Source organism: Triticum urartu, chromosome 2A (genome assembly GCF_056163025.1).
Source record: "Triticum urartu cultivar PI428250 chromosome 2A, HENAU_Tu73, whole genome shotgun sequence".
NCBI lineage: Eukaryota > Viridiplantae > Streptophyta > Magnoliopsida > Poales > Poaceae > Triticum > Triticum urartu.
The window spans coordinates 16745234-16755862 of record NC_141874.1 but is presented as its reverse complement, the minus strand read 5'-3'; the positions used below and the strand labels follow the sequence as shown (position 1 = coordinate 16755862).

Sequence of the window (10629 nt, the reverse complement as noted above, 5' to 3'; positions counted from 1 at the left end):
ATTTCACAGAAGCAGATGTGCAGAAAGGCAAGGATGCTGCTCTTAGGAAGATGGCGGTTGCATTCAAGAACCACAAGAATCGTGAATGGGACAAGTACGTCAAGGGAGGAAGGAAGACTCCAGTATTCGAGGGAACACTAGAGAAGCAAAGTGCTCATTGGGATGATTTCGTGAAATTCAAGGATTCGGAATTAGCTAAGGAACAGTCGAGAATAAACAAGAAGAATGCCGGAAAAAAGGATAAGTTCCATAAGCTGGGGCCAGGTGGCTACGCGGAGGCAATGCCTAAGTGGGATAAGTTTGAGAAAGAGATGGAGGATGCAGGTGTCACTCCGGTTACTAGGAGCTGGCCCCCCAGGTGCAGGACTTGGTTCTATGCGCATGGGGGGAGTTGGACCCGAAGACAGGCAAAGTTTCGACGAAGGCATGTCTGAACGGAGCCGACGATGCGCTAATTGTTGCAATAGAAGAGGCTCGAACGGGGGTGTTCCAGCCCAACAGAAAGAACGACGAGCTTACGCGTGCCCTGGGAAATCCTGAACACCCAGGAAGAACACGAGGCAAGGGCGCTATTCCGTGGTTTGAGGGGTTTTCGGACTGGAACACCGACTACAGAACCCGTGCGAGAAGGAAGATTGCGGAGGAGAAGAATAGGAAGATGGAGGAGGAGCAGAGGAAGCTGGACTATGAACGCCTTCAAGGCCTAGAATCAAAGCACGCGGACTTGGCAGTCAAATTCCAGCGGCAGCAGGAGCAGATCGACTCACTTAGCCAATGAAGGGGGTCTCAGCAGCTAAAGTGGCAAGCGGATGATCCAGCATTGGATAGCACCGCCCCATCCATGCCGAGAAGCAGCGTGGGTTCCGCCCCGGGCGACGCAATGCTGGATAGATACCCCGTGGATGACATCATGGAGAACACTAACTGCGAGCTACACTTCAAAATGAAGAACATATCCATGAAGGTGGAGGACGTCGTTGCTTTTACAAATCCCCCCGAGGCAACCTTCCATTGCAACCCGATTCCAGCGGGCTATGCTCGTGTCCTGGTTGATGAGGTGGTGGACCCATATTCGGGGCTACATCTTGACATTCCTGGAGGTGACGACGAGCACACATTGGGAGAGGCCATACATCATGTCATCCTATGGAGAAAGGATTGCATCGTCTTTCGAAGGCCACCGACACCGCGTCACCCGACTCCTCGTCGAAGTCCACCACCGAGTCAGCAGACTCCCGCTCCTCCAAGTCCACCAACGCGTGAGGCCACTCCTCCTCCTCCAAGTCTGGCAAAGTGTCAGGCCACTCCTCCTCCAAGTCTGACACAGCGTCAGACGTCCACTCCTCCTCCAAGTCCGGCACAACTTCAGGCCACTCCTCCTCCAAGTCCGGCACAGCTTCAGGCCACTCCTCCTCGTCCAACTCAGCCCCGTCAGCCGTCTCCGCCACCTCAGCAATCGTAGAAGAGACACCCCGCAGCTATGGTGCGTAGCGGTATGAGTCGAGGTAGTACAGGAAGTACAGGCGGAGGCAAGCGATATAAATATGGTCCAAGCCTCACTACTCCTCTTCCTCAGAGGGCTTACGACAGGACCGAGGAGCAAACCAATGCCATAGTGCGGGCAGAAGTGGACGCCCATTTTGGACCGAAACCGCCACCGCCGCCAAGGGAGAAAGTGCCTGCGGAAAAGATTGACCACTTCATTCGTATGGCTCAACCACTAGCTCCCAAGCCTGTTGACACAGACTATGAGCGCCACATCAGGAAGTTAAATCGAGCACGTCTACAGAAGGAGGCGAGCTCAAGCTCGAGCAAACAACAAGCAACTGTCAAAAAATGCGGGAAAACCGTTCCCCAGCTGGGAGAACAGGCGGCGCAATCGATCCCCTCGCTTGTTGTGCCAACAACACGTGACAGTACGCGCGCCCAATATTATTGTGGGCAAACAGTTTATGTTCCCGAGGTGGGCCATGTGGTAATAACCGAGGAACATATAATGCAGGCTGAAATTCTCAACATCACTGTTGGACAACTCCTCGAGATCGAGCCCATGCATGTGCTTACAGAGGAGGAAATAAAACGGAAATATGTCCGGGGCGAACCTTTGGTCAAGCCAGACGAGGTCATGAAGCTCCCAACGAGAATGTATGAATTGCATCAATGATACATGGACATTACCAAGAGTTCCAATCGAGAGTCCCTCATGGTGGATGTCAAGAAGGATCATTACTACCATCAGAAAGTTGTGGCCGTTGAGTATAATGAACTGTTTCAGTTATACAATCAAGACGCACTCGACAAATCTATCGTCAGTTGCTATTGTCTGTAAGTGATTTCTTTCTATAATTTAAGTCTCAAGCTAGCTGTAGTGATCCTTTTGTTCAATCATTACCTGTAATTATCCTCACTATATTCTTTTCTGTGGTATTATGCAGGATGAAGATGTATGAAATGAAAAAAGGTGGACGCTATGGCATTGGGTTCATTGACCCAAAACCGTTAATGAATACACATGGAAAATAGATCCATATCACGAAAAGCAGGTAGAGGACAACATGCTAGAGTTCTTGAAGCGCCTCAAATACAATGAAGATATACTACTTCCTTACAACTTCCAGTGAGTCACACTGTCTTGTACTATACAAATTCTCTGTTTTTGCCTACTAGCTAGCTACATGTTTTTGCTTACATATGCCCGCTTAATTAAGACATGCAAACGTGTGTGCATGCAGATTTCACTGGATCTTGTGTATCATTAAAGTTGACGCCAGAACAGTTGAAATACTGGACTCACTACTCAAAGCAAATACTGACTATAACATCTTGTTTGGGATAGTCAACAGGTAATTTCAATCATTATTAACTATATATCTCGGCCTATTTAGTTCTTCATTTCATGATATGAACTATTTAATAACCCCTTTATTCATTTTCTTTGTCGGCGGGCAGGGCTTGGGCAAGGTTCATCAGCGTCACTCCAGGCGAATGGAAACAAAAGCTGAAATGGTTTCGACCCAAGGTAAGTAATTAAGTAGTACTAGCTAGCTAGCTAGCTGCCATCTCTTTAATTATCATGCTTGATTAATTCTTATCTGATCAAATTCCTTTCTCGTAAAGTCCCTGAAGCAGGCGCAGGGGACTGATATGTGTGCATACTGCGTTTGCGAGAACATTCGCATGATGGCGTCTGAAAGGAGCAGATCTCAAAGACAGGAATGGGTACGTTTGTCAAAACACTATTCACAATTTTTACACCATTATCGATATCTAGTCACACAACTAATACACATGCATATTGATCTCCATCTTAACAGTTCACAGAGGTGCGGGACAAGCTCCTAGAAACGGAGCGCGTACAAGCACTTCAAGAGGAAATAGCGGGATTTTTGCTCCACCAGGTCATAGATCTGAAGGGAGAATACCATTACCCGCTACCGCCCCCATAAACCACTTCCAATTGTCATCGTGCTCCGAAGGCACCAATTAGGCTAATGCCACTGGCTCCGAAGGCAACATGTAGGAGAAATTGTATATAGGTATACACATGTGTGTATGTGTGAATTAATATGGTGGTTTGTGAGACATTTGATGATATATATATGATCGGTTCTACTAGAAATTCTATATATATGCATAACGTGTACAATGTGTAGTGTCGTAAAATACCAGCAAACAAAAAAGAATTAAATGGAAAATACAAAATTAAATGAAAAAGAAATCATAAAACCAAAACCCCCCAAAACCTTGTAGTACCGGTTGGTGTTACCAACCGGTACTAAAGGGCTCCCGGCCCCCGAAGCTGGCTCATGCCACGTGGTTGCCCTTTAGCACCGGTTCATGCTGAACCGTTACTAAAGGGGGGGGGGGGGGCGGGGGCTTTAGTGCCCATACTTTAGTGCCGGTTATGGAACCGGCACTAAAGGGCCTTACGAACCGGTGCTATTGCCCGGTTCTGCACTAATGTTTTATTTGGGAACCCTTTTGTTTAATCCTAAAAAAGCTCTTTCAATTCTATTAGATGCTTTTTTATTTTTTTAGAAAATTGGTATTTGCTTCCGCTATTCCAGTTATATCAATACTTTATTTAATTCACTCATATTTATTACTTTTTAAATTATCTATTTATCGAGATATATGAGTCGCTAGAAACTCAAGGCCTGGCCTTTTGTGGGAGAATGCTGAGTCCTTCCCAAAATCGCCTGGATCCACGAAAGATCTGGATAACGCTTGGTTGTGATACTAATGTGTGGACCAAAACTTCTGGTTTCAGAGGGGGAATCCATCAAGCTTGATCAGCCGTTAACAAGCAATCCTAATGTGGGAGGTTTTGGTTAGGGGGGCTTACAAACTTGATCATGATCAATTGCTTTATGGATTGTCTCATGTCTCTTGATTAGTTGGTATTTATCCCCTCAATATCGCAAGTTTCTTACCTCCAAAAATATATTTACTTGTTACTTATTAAAAATCATGAAAAAATAGAAGGAAAAAACACACAATTAGCTCCAAGATTTTTCGAATGCAACTTACCATTAACACGCCCAAGTCACAACTAACAATGCTGAAGTTGTATGCACATGGCTTTTCTAAACTTGTACACACATCAGCCTCAGATTAACTATTTAAAAAATAGGTTAATCCTCGGCATGATCTTAACAGCTCCTTTACACACTGGATGCTAGCTATAGTAGGGTCCATAGATGGAGCAAGTGGGGATGGGTAGATAACCACCAATATAAATTAGTATCATTAATACAAAAATACTCCATTTTTACAAAAGCACAAGGACAAACAAATAGTAGTTGCCCCTACATTACCTCAAATATAAAAATTATAGTAAGATCGGACTACTAGTTGCCAAATACTCCCACCATTCACAAATATAAGATGTTCTAATTTTTTTTCTAAATCGGATGTATATAGACATATTTTTGTGTGTATATTCACTCATTTTAATCTATCTAGTCCATATTAAAATATACGAAACATCTTATATTTGTGAATGAATGGAGTATATTGGAAACAGGTTTTTTTCAAAAGAGCAGGAACACCACAGGACTGCATCAATTGATGCATAAAGTCTTAATTTATTGCACAATTTAATCTCTTAGACCAAAAGAGTGGAGCCCACCACCCAAGGCCAACACATAGAGATTACATGATACATTTATGCAACACCATTCCCTTTACTAGACTAACGTCCAAATCTGTAGAAGAAACCCCGTGCTAAAATAGTTAGGCGATTGCCCAATTTATTTTTTGTCCATTTCCGCGGGACAAACATGAAATGCACTCGAGGCAAATGAGAACAACCGGGAAAATTGTCCAACACAAAGATACGAATCAGCTTTGCAGGGGAACCACCTTATACGGCAATGCCACTACGTGCAACTGGTTCTTTCTCCTCGCCGTTATGCCCACAGTCATGTCCATGTCAAGCTCAGTCCCACCGGTTGGGAGGCTCCAATCAAAGTAGTAGAGAAGTCGTGCCATGATTAGCTCCAGCACGGCCAACCCAAAGGTACTGCCGGGCACATCCTCCGCCCACCTCCGAATGGAAGGTAGTCGAACCGGGGTCCTTTGTCATCAGCCATGCTGTCCTCGAACCTCTCTGGCCTGAACTCATCGGGATCGTCCCAACTCTCGGGGCTCCTGCCAATCGCCCATGAGTTGACAAACACCCTGGTACTCTTGACGACCTCAAAACCCTCGACAGATTCGGGGGACGAGCAGCGGCAGCACCGGGTTTAGCCTCATGATCTCCTTGATGACCATCCTCATGTAGTGCAGCTCATGTATGTGCCTCTCATGCTCTTGTGGGGTCTTGTCATCGAATGTTCGCCGCACTTCTGCCTGAAACTTGGCCATCGCCAACGGGTTCCTCACGAGTTCTGACATGACCCACTCAGCCGTTGTCGCTGTGGTGTCCGTCCCTCCAGAGAACATATCCTACATGAAGAAATGGGCGACATGACATATTATGATGTTCACATATATGAACAAAAATGTTTACCCTAATTTTTTTTATGTTGGCCAAGGACATTTGAGAGCGATTCACCAGGGAAATGGAAATACGTACCACAATGATTGCCTTAATGGTTGTCGTTTCGATGGGGAATTCAGGGTCTCCCCCGTTCCTGATCCTAAGCATGACGCTCAGAAGGTCATCACCTTTCTGCTTGCTTTTAGCGATGATCTTGTCCAGGACGAGACGACGATGGTTATGTCTACACACGGCAGGCCACATGGCCTCTCGGGGGTTCTTGATGGCGTGTTCCAGCCCACCATCAGTTATGTCCAGCTCCAGACTTCCAACACTGGCGCGAGTGCGCCTAACCCATCCCGGGCACGTCCTAGTCGTTCCAAAGAGGAAGAAGTAAGCATCTCTCCTTTTCATCCTCGTTCACACATTCTTTCCTTCATGGTTATGCTGATTAGATTCATTGTGTCAAATTGTAGGCCTACTCTAGGTCTGTCAAAACTTATCGTCAAGAGTTCGCTGAACACAAAGCCAAACGGGTTCGAGCCGAGGAGTACCGTGCAAAACAATTGCAGGTTAGTTAGTTTTCACCATTTATAGCCAAGCTAGCTAAATTTTGTGTTTTCACTATTTTTGACTTCCATCTTCCACTAGTAGAAAACAGGGCTTTGGTCCAGGCCGGGTCAGCCCATTAGTCCCCATTCAGTCCAGAATCGAGACCAATGTGGGCATTGGTCCCGGTTCATGAGCCCAGGGGGCCGGCTGGGCCACGTGGGCCATTGGTCCCGGTTCATCTGGACCTTTTGGTCCCGGTTGGTGGGATGAACCGGGACCAATGGGCCTCGCTCCTGGCCCACCATCATTGGTCCCGGTTGATGGCTTGAACCGGGACCAAAGGCTCCCCTTTAGTCCCGGCTCATGTCACCAACCGGGACCAATGAGGTGCCTATATATACCCCTCGCTCGCGAGCAGAGCACCTCAGTGCTTTGTTTCTCTCTGGCCGAGGGGGAGAGGGCTTGGTGGTGCTCTAGCTCACCTTCTATGCACACAAGGTGTTCGATAGAATGCCCGAGCCACACTACTTAAGCTTTCTCCTCTCCAATCTCGACCTCCAAACTCCATTTTCCATAATATTTGTCTAGGTTTAGCGGTCCGTCACGCCCCGTCCCCGTCTTCACCGCCATCGATCACCCGCGCCGAGCTTATCGCCGGCACCACCGTGGTGAGCCTCTTGTTCTTATCTTCTTTCTGAAAGGAAAAATAATCTTACTTGTATGTTTACATAGATACTTGTATTATTTTCTTACTTTTATTATTACATCTTATATAGTGCGATGGTTGTGGTATCCGCCCCCGTCGGCCCTCGTCCTGTCTATGATTCGGATGTGGTATATATATTATCTTTATAACTATTGGTTCATTTATTGTTTATGAAAATTATGCCGACCAACGTGACATAGATTTTATTTATGTAGGATGTATGTGAATCGGAAATGCCAACCGACCCTATTGTCGAGAGGTTAAATTTAGTTGAAGAAGGAAACAATTTGTTGAAGGAAAAAATAAAAAAAATTGAGGAGGAGAAGATGATATTGGAGTTGCATGTTGCAGATGTCGTCGATGATCACAAGATGAAGATGGATGCAATGCGCTTGAAGATTAGAAAGATTAGAAAATATGCCATTCATACCGAGGCTTGGTATCATTATGCCGTTGGATCAATTGTTACCTTGGTTGCGATTATGATCGAATTTGTTTTCGCATTGAAATGTTTTACATAGTTTCAATGTATGGTTTAATTAATTAGATGCTCTGGAGAGCTATATGTTGTTAGATGAGAACTATGTATGCACTTTTGTTTTCATGTGATGATGAACTTCTATTAATTTGGACACTTAATTATATATAATGCACGCAGATGAACCGGCAATGGATGTACGGTGACAGACACACATGCGAGTACATTAAGGGCGTGCATGAGTTTCTCGATGCGGCTGAGGCAAACAAGCAGAATGGTTTTATGTGTTGTCCATGCATTGAATGTGGGAATACGAGGTCTTACTCTAACCGGAAAATCCTTCACTCCCACCTGCTTTACAAGGGTTTCATGCCACACTATAATGTTTGGACGAGCCACGAAGAAATAGGGGTTATGATGGAAGACGGCGAAGAAGAAGAGTACGATGACAACTATGTGCCCCCTGAATACGGTGATGCTGCAATGGGGGGAGCTGGTGAAGATCAAGAGGAACCATACGACGTGCCCAATGACGCTGCAACGGGTGAAGCTGCTGAAGATCAAGAGGAACCAGACGATGTGCCCAATGATGATTATCTCCGCCGGGTCATTGTCGATGCAAGAACGCAATGCGAAAGTCAAAAGATGAAGCTGAAGTTCGATCGCATGTTAGAGGATCACAAAAAAGGGTTGTACCCCAATTGCGAAGATGGCAACACAAAGCTCGGTACCATACTGGAATTGCTGCAGTGCAAGGCAGAGAATGCTGTGGCTGACAAAGGATTTGAGAAGCTACTTAAAATATTGAAGAAGAAGCTTCCAAAGGATAACGAATTGCCTGACAGTACATACGCAGCAAAGAAGGTCGTATGCCCTCTAGGATTGGAGGTGGAGAAGATACATGCATGCCCTAATGACTGCATCCTCTACCGCGGTGCATACAAGGATATGAACGCATGCCCGGTATGCGGTGCATTGCGGTATAAGATCAGACGAGATGACCCTGGTGATGTTGACGGCGAGCCCCCCAGGAAGAGGGTTCCTGCGAAGGTGATGTGGTATGCTCCTATAATACCACGGTTGAAACGTATGTTCAGAAATGAAGAGCATGCCAAGTTGATGCGATGGCACAGTGAGAACCGAAAGAAAGACGGAAAGTTGAGAGCACCCGCTGACGGGTCGCAGTGGAGAAAAATCGAGAGAAAGTACTGGGATGAGTTTGCAAAGGACCCAAGGAATGTATGGTTTTCTTTAAGCGCGGATGGCATTAATCCTTTCGAGGAGCAGAGCAGCAATCACAGCACCTGGCTCGTGACTCTATGTATGTATAACCTTCCTCCTTGGATGTGCATGAAGAGGAAGTTCATTATGATGCCAGTTCTCATCCAAGGCCCTAAGCAACCCGGCAACGAAATTGATGTGTACCTAAGGCCATTAGTAGAAGAACTTTTACAGGTGTGGAATGAAAACGGTGTACGTACGTGGGATGAGCACAGACAGGAGGAATTTAACCTTAAGGCATTGCTGTTCGTGACCATCAACGATTGGCCCACTCTCAGTAACCTTTCAGGACAGACAAACAATGGATACCACGCATGCACGCACTGTTTAGATGACACAGAAAGTATATACCTGGACAAATGCAGAAAGAATGTGTACCTGGGCCATCGTCGATTTCTTTCGACCAACCATCAATGTCGAAAGAAAGGCAAGCATTTCAAAGGCGAGGCAGATCACCGAAAGAAGCCCGCCATGCGTACCGGTGATCACGTACTTGCTATGGTCAATGATTTACACTACGTAATCTTTGGAAAGGGTCCCGGTGGACTAGCTGTTCCGAATGACGCTGAGGGACACACACCCATGTGGAAGAAAAAATCTATATTTTGGGACCTACCCTACTGGAAAGACCTAGAGGTCCGCTCTTCAATCGACGTTATGCACGTGATGAAGAACCTTTGCGTGAACCTGCTAGGCTTCTTGGGCGTGTATGGGAAGACAAAAGATACACCTGAGGCACGGGAGGACCTGCTACGTTTGCACGAAAAAGACGGCATGCCTCCGAAGCAGTATAAAGGTCCTGCCAGCTACGCTCTTACAAAAGAAGAGAAAGAAATCTTCTTTGAATGCCTTCTCAGTATGAAGGTCACGACTGGCTTCTCGTCGAATATAAAGGGAATAATAAATATGCCAGAGAAAAAGTTTCAGAACCTAAAGTCTCATGACTGCCACGTGATTATGACGCAACTGCTTCCGGTTGCATTGTGGGGGCTTCTACCGGAAAACGTCCGATTAGCCATTGTGAAGCTATGTGCATTCCTCAATGCAATCTCTCAGAAGGTTATCGATCCAGAAATCGTACCAAGGCTAAGGAGTGATGTGGCATAATGTCTTGTCAGTTTCGAGATGGTGTTCCCACCATCCTTCTTCAATATCATGACGCACGTCCTAGTTCATCTAGTCGACAAGATTGTCATCCTGGGGGCCGTATTTCTACACAATATGTTCCCCTTTGAGAGGTTCATGGGAGTCCTAAAGAAATATGTCCGTAACCGCGCTAGGCCAGAAGGAAGCATCTCCATGGGCCATCAAACAGAGGATGTTATCGGGTTTTGTGTTGACTTCATTCCTGGCCTTAAGAATATAGGTCTCCCTAAATCGCGGTATGAGGGGAGACTGACTGGAAAAGGCACTCTTGGAAGAGACTCAATAATATGCAGGGACGGATATTCTTGGTCTCAAGCACACTACACAGTTCTACAGAACTCTACCTTGGTGACCCCGTATGTCGATGAATACAAGAACAGTCTGCGCTCCAAACACCCGGAGCAGTGCGACGACTGGATTACATGTGAACACATCAGGACTTTCAGCAGTTGGTTGGAAACACATCTCAAAGGTGACAACACT

At 46.0% G+C, this 10629-nt stretch overlaps 1 pseudogene; it reads right to left on the bottom strand.

Moving 5' to 3' along the window:
• Window positions 1-5343: 5343 nt before the first annotated feature.
• LOC147982954 (cytochrome P450 99A2-like) lies at window positions 5344-6397 on the bottom strand (annotated as a pseudogene).
• Between the last annotated feature and the right edge of the window lie 4232 nt (window positions 6398-10629).